This window comes from Pteronotus mesoamericanus, unplaced genomic scaffold (assembly GCF_021234165.1).
Source record: "Pteronotus mesoamericanus isolate MK-2021 breed Mesoamerican mustached bat unplaced genomic scaffold, CSHL_Meso_final scaffold_12, whole genome shotgun sequence".
NCBI classification, from domain to species: domain Eukaryota; kingdom Metazoa; phylum Chordata; class Mammalia; order Chiroptera; family Mormoopidae; genus Pteronotus; species Pteronotus mesoamericanus.
The window spans coordinates 12,451,728-12,460,295 of record NW_026555303.1 but is presented as its reverse complement, the minus strand read 5'-3'; positions in this window follow the sequence as shown (position 1 = coordinate 12,460,295).

Genomic DNA, 8,568 nt, shown 5'->3' with positions numbered 1-8,568 from the left:
TAGTATATAATCCCAGCAGTGAAATTGTTGGGGCAAAAGGCAGTTCCATTTTTAGATTTTTTTTTTTTAACTTTTTTTTTTTTTTATTAATTTATTTACTTTTTAAATACATTTGTCTCTGCCTTCCCCCCCCCCTCTTTCCCTTGCCCCCTCCCACCTTCCCTCCCTCAGCTCTTCCCCTTTGGTTTTGTCCATGAGTCCTTGCTATATGTTCCTTGACTTTCCCCTTCCCTTCCCTTTCCCTGCCCCCCCCCCTTCCCTCTTGTCTCTGTTGATTTCTTTTCCTTTCAGTGTTGCTGGTCATATTTGCCTTGCTTCTTTGCATTGTTGGTTAGGTTCCGCTTATAGGTGAGATCATATGGTATTTGTCTTTCGCCCCCTGGCTTATTTCGCTTAGCATGATGCTCTCCAGTTGAGGAAATTCCAAACTGTTTTTCAGACTGGCCACACCAGTCTGCATTCCCACAACAATGTACTAGGGTACCCTTTTCTCCACAGCCTCACCAGTACCCATTGTTTGTTGATCTCTTTATGATGGCCATTCTGACTGGGGTGAAGTGGTATCTCATTGTGGTTTTAAGTAGCATTTCTTTGATGGCTAGTGATGCTGAGAATCATCTCATATGTCTCTGGGACCTCTGTATCTCTTCCTTGGAGAAGTGTCTCTCCAGGTCCTTTGCACATTTTTTAATTGGATTGTTTGTCTTGATTGAGTTCTTTATGTATTTTGAAGATCAGACCTCTATCTGATGTATCATTGGCAAATATATTTTCCCATATTGTTGGTTCCCTTTTCATTTTGCTGATGTTTTCTTTAGCCTTGCAGAAGCTATTATTTTGATGAGGTCACACTTGTTTATTCTTTCTTTTATGTCTCTTGCCTTATGAGACATATTGGTGGAAATATTGCTGCATGGGATATCGGAGAGTTTCCTGACTATGTTCTCCTCTAGGACTTTTGTGGTGCTGTCACTTATGTTTAAGTCTTTTTTCCACTGTGAGTTTATTTTTGTGTATGGTGTCAGTTGGTGAACAAATTTCAATTTTTTGCATGTAGCTCTCCAGCTCTCCCAACATCATTTGTTGAATAGGCTATTTTTGCTCCATTTTATACTTCTGCTCACTTTGTCAAATATTAATTGATCATAGAGACATGGCTTTATTTCTGGGCTTTTGATTCTGTTCCACTGATTTTTGTTTCTGTTCTTGTGCCAATACCAGACTGTTTTGATTACAGTGGCCTTGTAATATAGTTTGATGTCAGGTATTGTGATACCTTCTGTTTTGTTTCTCTCTCTCAAAATTGCTGTGGCTATTCAGGGTCATTTATGGTTCCATATAAATTTTTGAAATTCTGTTCTATTTCTGTGAAATACATCATTGGTATTTTAATAGAGATTGCATTGAATCTGTAAATTCCTTTGGGTACTATGTACATTTTGATGATGTTAATTCTTTTTTTAAAATTTTATTTTAATTTATTTTTTCAAAGACATTTGTCTCTGCCTCCCCCCCACCACTTTCCCTTGCCCCCTCCCTCCTTCCCTCCCTCAGCTCTTCCCCTTTGGTTTTCCAATCCACGAACCCAGTATATGCTTCCATTTAATTGTGTTTTTCTTCATTTCTTTCTTCAGTGTTGTAAAGTTTTCTGCACACATTTCTTTTACCTTCTTGGTTAAGTTTATTCCTAGGTACATTATTTTTTTTGTTTGTATAGCAAAAGAGATTTTTTTTTACTGATTTCTACTTCTGATATTTCATTGTTGGTTTACAAAAATGCCTTCTATTTCTGAATATAAATTTTGTATCCTGCTGTTTTGCCAAGATGACTTATTAGGTCGGGTAGTTTTTTGATGCAATCTATCCAGTTTTCTGTGTACACTATCATGTCAACTGCAAACAATGGTAGTTTAACTTCCTCCTTTCCAATTTGTTTGCTTTTTATTTCTTTTTCTTGTCTGACAGCTATAGCTAGGAATTCCAATATTTTGTTGAATAGAAGCAGTGAAAATGGTCATACTTGCCTTGTTCCTGATCTTATTAGGAAAGTTTTAGTTTTTGCTTGTTGAGTATGATGTTGGCTATAGGTTTTTCATATATGGCCTATATTATGTTGAGGTATGCTCCCTTTATTCCCATTTTGCTGAATGTTTTTTTTATCATAAGTGGGTGCTGTAACATATCAAATGCTTTTTCTGCTTCTATCGAGATGATCATGTGGTTTTTGTCTTTCCTATGTTTATGTGATGTATTACATTTAGTGATTTTTTGTATATTGAACCATCCTTGAATCCCTGAGATGAATCCTACTTGATAATGGTGGATGTTCCTTTTAATATATTACTGGATGCGGTTTGACAATATTTTGTTGAGGATTTTAGCATCTATGTTCCTAAGCGATATTGGCCTGTAGTTTTCTTACTTTTCGTGTCTTTATCTGATTTTGGGATTAGGATGGTGCTGGACTCATAAAAAGAGTTTGGGTGTCTTCCCTCATCTTGTATTTATTGGAATAGTCTGAGAAGGATAGGGTTTAGCTCTTCATTAAATATTTTGTAAAATTCTCCTGTGATACTATCCGGTCCAGGGCTTTTGTGGGCAGGGAGTTTTTTGATTACTGCTTTAATTTCACCAGCGGTTATCAATATGCTCAGGCTTTCTGTTTCTTCTTCATTTAGTGTTGAAAGAGTATACTTTTCTAGAAACTTGTCCATTTCATCGAGGTTTTTGAATTTCTTGGCATATAATTGGTCATAGTAATTTCTTACAATAGAAATAAAATTTTTTATTTCTATGGTATCAGCTGTTATTTCTCCTCTTTCATTTCTGATATTATTTATTTGGGCTTCCTCTTTTTCTTTCTAGATGAGTCTGCTTAAAAGCTTTTCGATTTTGTTTATCTTTTCAAAGAACCAGCCACTGGATTGGCTTATCTTTTGAATTGTTTTTTAGTCTCTATGTCACTCAATTCTGCTCTGATCTTGATTATTTCTGTCCTTCTATTTGCTCGGGGAATTGTTTATTTTCATTTCTCCAGGTCTTGAATTTGTAGGATTAGGTGATGTATTTGACATGTTTCTATATATTTTAGTTTGGCTTGTGTTGTTATGGGCCAAAGGTAGGCCCTCTCAAGACTACCTTTGTTGTGTCTCATAGGTTTTGGATTGTTGAATTTTCACTTACATTTATGTCCAGAAAATTTTTGATTTCTCCTCTTATATCATTATTGTCCCATTCTTTGTTTAATAGTGTGCTATTAAGTCTCCATGAGACTGAAAGTATTTGACGTTTTTCCTTGAGGTATGTGTCCAGTTTCAAGACCCTGTAGTATGAGAAAATGCTTGTTATGATTATGATTTTCCTGAATCTTGAGGCTTGTTTTGTGTCCAGGTTTGTCTATCTTTGAAAATATTCCTTGTGCATTTGAAAGGAATGTGTATTTTGATTCTTAGGGATGATATGTTCCGTATATGTCAGTTAAATCCATTTGATCTAATGCATCATTCAGTTCCACACTATCCTTGTTGATATTTTGTTTGGAAGATCTATCCATTTTTGACAGTGTGGTGTTAAAATCCCCTACTATCAGTTTGTTACTGTCTATATCTTCCTTGAATTCCTCCAAGATTTTTCTTATATATTTGGGTGTTCCTATGATGGGTGAATATATGTTTACAATGTTATTGCCTCCATGAATTCTTCCATTGAATATTATAATGTTTCCTTCTGGGTCACTTTTTATGGCCTTTGTTTTGAAATCTATTTTGTCTAATATAAGTACTACTACCTCAGCTTTTTTTCCCCCTGTCCATTTGCCTGGAATATTTATTTCCAACCCTTTCCTTACAGTATGTGTAGGTACTTTGTTCTGAGGTGCATGTCTGGTTGGTAGCATATGTGTGGGTCATGTTTTCTTATCCAGTCAGCTATCCTGTTTCTTTCGATTGGGGCATTTATCCCATTTACATTTAAAGTTATTATTGATAGAAACTTATTTATTTCTTCCCTTTGTATCTGTGTTTTTCTCTTTCCCACTCTTCTTCATTTTCTTAAACTAGTCCCTTTAGTATATCTTGTAGTGCTGGTTTGGTGGAGATGTATTCTTTTAACCTTCTTTTGTCTGGGAAACTCCTTATTTAACCTTCTGATTTAATTGGGAGCCTTGCTGTGTAGAGCAGTATTAGTTGCAGACCTTCACTTTTCATTCCTTGGAATATTTCTTGCCATTCTCTCCTGGCTTGTACTGTTTCTGTTGAGAAGTCAGCTAGTCCCCTTATCAGTCCTCCCCTGTATGTTACCATGTGTTTTTCCCTTGCTGCCTTTAGAATTCTTTCTTTGTATTTGATATTTGCCATTTTAATGATGATGTGTCTGATATCGTTTTCAGTAAGTTCCTCGTAGTTTCCCTGTAATTTTTCATAATTTTCTTTGAGCTCACTGAGTTCACTGAACTTCCTTAGAATCGTTGTTTGGAACTCAATATCTTATCATTGACTTGCCTCTATTTCATTTAGTTCTCTTTGTGAGGATTGCTCTTTTTCCTCTTGTTTGGGGGAAGTTTCATTTCCTTTCCATTATTTAGAGACTCCTCTTTTTTGCTTCTGATTTCTATATTGATCTACATTCATTTCCTGACTTTGTGTTGTGAACTTCTATGGCAGTAGACATTCTGCCATAGAAGTTCTTTTTTTTCTGGGTCTGCCTCTGATGATGTCAGATGTTGCTCTCTTCTGACCTTCATCAGTATGTTTGAGACTTCCAGGAATATACTGTCTGTGTCTGTCTCCTGCAATTGTTAATCTAGTCACTGTGCCCTGAGCTGTCAGGCTTAGGCACCACAGAGCAGCAGTGCCTCCTGAGCGTGGGGCTATTGTTTCCTTTCAGGCTGCTGTCAATCAGGGGAATGGTCTGCCTGAGGAAGATGGTATCTGAGGAGTGGGGAAGGGGTCAGCACTGCTGTCCCCCTGGCTATTCCCTCAGTTCTCTCCAATGGCTCCATCTCCAGTCTCTCCTCAAGCGTCTCTAGGCAGCTCTATGTCCCCTTTAGCCAGGGATCCACTTTATTTTCCAGCTGCTCTGCTATCAGGACCCAAGTGTACATGCAACTCCTGTCTGGGGCAGAGTGTCCTCAGGGCACGGCTGTTGTTTCTTTCCAGCTGCTGCCTCTCTGGGGCATGGCCTTCCTGAGCAAGATGGAAACTGCATAATGGAGAAGGAGTCAGCACCGGGAACTCCCAAGCTGCTCCCTCAGTTCTCTCCCCAATGTCTCCACCTCCAGTTTCTCCTCAAGTGTCTCTGGACAGCTCTGTGTGCCCTTTAACCAGGGGTCTACTATCTGTGCCATCCACTCTACACTCTGCGCTCAGGCATGTGCACAACTCCTGGCCAAGGCAGAGAATCCTCAGGGTGAGGCTATTGTGTCCTTTGTACCTGAGCAAGATGGAAGCTATGGAGTAGAAGGTGAGTCATCACCAGGGCCCCGCTGGTCACTGTGTAAGTTCTCTCCCTAATGCTTTCCTCACCGATCTCTCCTCAGGTGGCTCAAGCCAATTCTGCTCCCACCTCTGCCCAGAGAACAAGGTAGGTGGCTGCCACTGCAAATTTTTGTGCAAGCCCTTTAAGAGTCTCTTTGTGTCTCTAGCCACCTGTCTCTGCCCTCATTTCTGATTTTATTTATTTGGGTACTCTCTCTTTCAAATGAAGACAAAGGAAAAAAAACTGTAATCAAAAGGAAATGCAAAACTCAAAGAAAGAGTAGTAAATGAAGAAGAGACAAGTAAACTATCAGATATTGGGTTAAACAAGGGTTATAAGGAAGCTCAATGAGCTCAGTGAGCTCAGAGAGAATTACAGAAAAACTACAGGGAAACTATGAGGAACTTACTGCAAACTATATCAGCAGACAAAAGGACATGGAAACCCTCAATACAAGAAGGAGGAAATGAAGAATAGAATTTCTGAATTGAATAACACAGGAGAAGGAAACAATGGTAGGCTAGATGAAGCAGAGAATCGAACAGTGAGCTGCAGGATAGGGGAAAAAAAAAAAAAAAAACCTCCCAGAAAGAGCGAGAAAATGAAAAAGACTGAAAAAGTATAAACAGACATTTAGGGAAATGCAGGAAAAGCTGAAATGTAATAATGTCTGTATAATAGGGATACCAGAAGGAGAAGAGGAACAAGGGATAGAAAACCTGTTTGAAATAGTAATGACGGAAAACTTCCCTAAATGGAGGAGAGAAGAAATCACAGAAGTCCAGGAACCAGAGAGGGTCCCAATCAAGAGGAACCCAATGAGGCCCACTCGAAGACATATCATAATTAAAATGGCAAATATCAAAGAAAAAGAGAGAATCCTAAAGGCAGCAAGGGAGAAAGTTAGTAACATATAAGGGAGCCATGACAAGGCTAGCAGCTGACTTCTCAACTGAAACATTTCAGGGCAGAAGAAAATGACAAGAAATATTCCAAATATTGAAAAACAAAGGTCTGCAATGAAGACTACTCTACCCAGGAAGGATTTTAATTATAATACAAGGCAAAATAATGAGCTTTGCAGACGAAAGAAGGCTAAAAGAATACACCTCCACCAAACCAGTACTACAAGATATACTAAAGGGGCTGCTTTAAGAAGATAAAGTAAAAGAGTGAGAAAGAGTGGAAAAAAAAGGTTAAAAAAGGACAAAATGAATAAGTATTTATCAATAATAACGTTAAGTATAAATGGATTAAATGTTCCAATCAAAAGACATAGGGTAGCTGAATGGATAGGAAAATATGACCTGTACATATGCTGCCTGCAGGAGACTGATCTCAGATAAAAAGACCCATACAGATTGAAAATAAATGGATGGAAAAAATATTCCAAGCAAATGAACAAGGAAAAAAAAACAGGGAAAGCAATACTTATATCAGGCAAAATAGATTATGAAACAAAGGCCATATAAAGTGACTCAGGAGGACTCTTTAAAATACTCAAAGGAAGAATCCATCAAGAAGACATAAACATTATAAACATATATACAACCAATATAGGAACACCCAACTATATAAGACAAATCTTGCAGGCCTCCAAGAAAGTTATAGACAGTAACACACTGACAGTAGGGGATTTTAACACCCCACTGTAAAAAAAAAAAAAAAGATATATCTTCCAAAAAAGACAACAACAAGGATAGTGAAGAACTCAATGATGTATTGGAGCAAATGGACTTAACTGACATATATGGAACCTTTCATCCCAAAGAAGCAAAATACATGTTCTTTTCAAATGCACAATGAATATTTTCAAAATTAGACCACATGATGGGACACAAAACAAGCCTGAAAATATTCAGGAAAAGTCAAAATTGTAATAAACATTTTTTTCTGACCACAAGGGCTCAAAACTGGAAATCAGCCTCAGGGAAAAATCTCAAAACCATTTATACTCATGGTTAGTGATTGGCATGCTATTAAACAATGAATGGGTCAATAATGAGATAAGAGATTAAATCAGAAAATTTCTGGAAACAAATGAAAATGAACACAAAACAGTCCCTAACCTATGGGATACATGAAAGGCAGTCTGGAGATGGAAGTTCATAGCAACAGAGGCCTACCCTAAAAAGATAGAAACATTTCAAAAAAATGACTTAACCCTCCAGATTCAAGAACTGGAGAAAGGACGAGAGAAGATGGCGGCGGAGTGAATGGGAGTCACACTGACCTCCTCCCAAAACCAAACTGGAATTGCAACTAAATAATGGACTAATCACCTGGAAAGCAGTGGAGCAAGAGTGGGAGAGGAGCCCTGGTGCCATGGACAGTGGATTCTACTCTCACACATCCCAACGGGTGAGAAGTGCGGTGGAGGCTCGAGAGGGTGGGCTGGGTGCCCGCAGGCACTGGCACCAGAAGGACATTGAAACGGCCAGTTAGCTTCCCCCGAGAAGAAAGGGGTCTGAATCATAAACAGGGACCCCTAAACTACAGCAGCTAGAAACAAGAAAATACAGAAAAAATGCAACTCCAAGAAGATTAGGGGCGCTCTCTGCCAGAGACAGGTGGCTGGGGAGGCAAAGAGACATTTAATGGGCCAACGCAAAAATTGCAGTGGCAGACACCCTCCTTGATCTCTGGGTAGAGGCGGCAGCAGGGTGAGCTGGTACCTGGGAAAAGACTGGTGAGGAAAACTTTGTGAAGAGAACTGACAGGGCGGCCGGTGGAGCCCGGTGATGGCACACCTCCCACTCTGCAGCTACCATCTTGCTCAGGCATAAGGGAATCAATTAACCTGCCTTTTGTGAGCTCCGCACACAGCTTGTACGTGTGTGAGCTGCGTGGCTCAGTGAAGACTGCCTGGGAGAGTCTTGAGGAGAGACTGGAGATGGAGGCATTGGGGAAAGAACAGGAGGAGGAACCAGAGAGTCCCGACTCCCTCCCCTATCCGTAGTCCCCATTGTGGGCTGGAAAGGTGCGACCCCAAAGAGGCAGAAGCGGGGTGCGTATGAACCAGACTGCCTGCGATGGAAACGCAGTCCGCACAGGGCGTGGATCCTTGGTCGAAGGGGTCAGGGAATTGCCCAG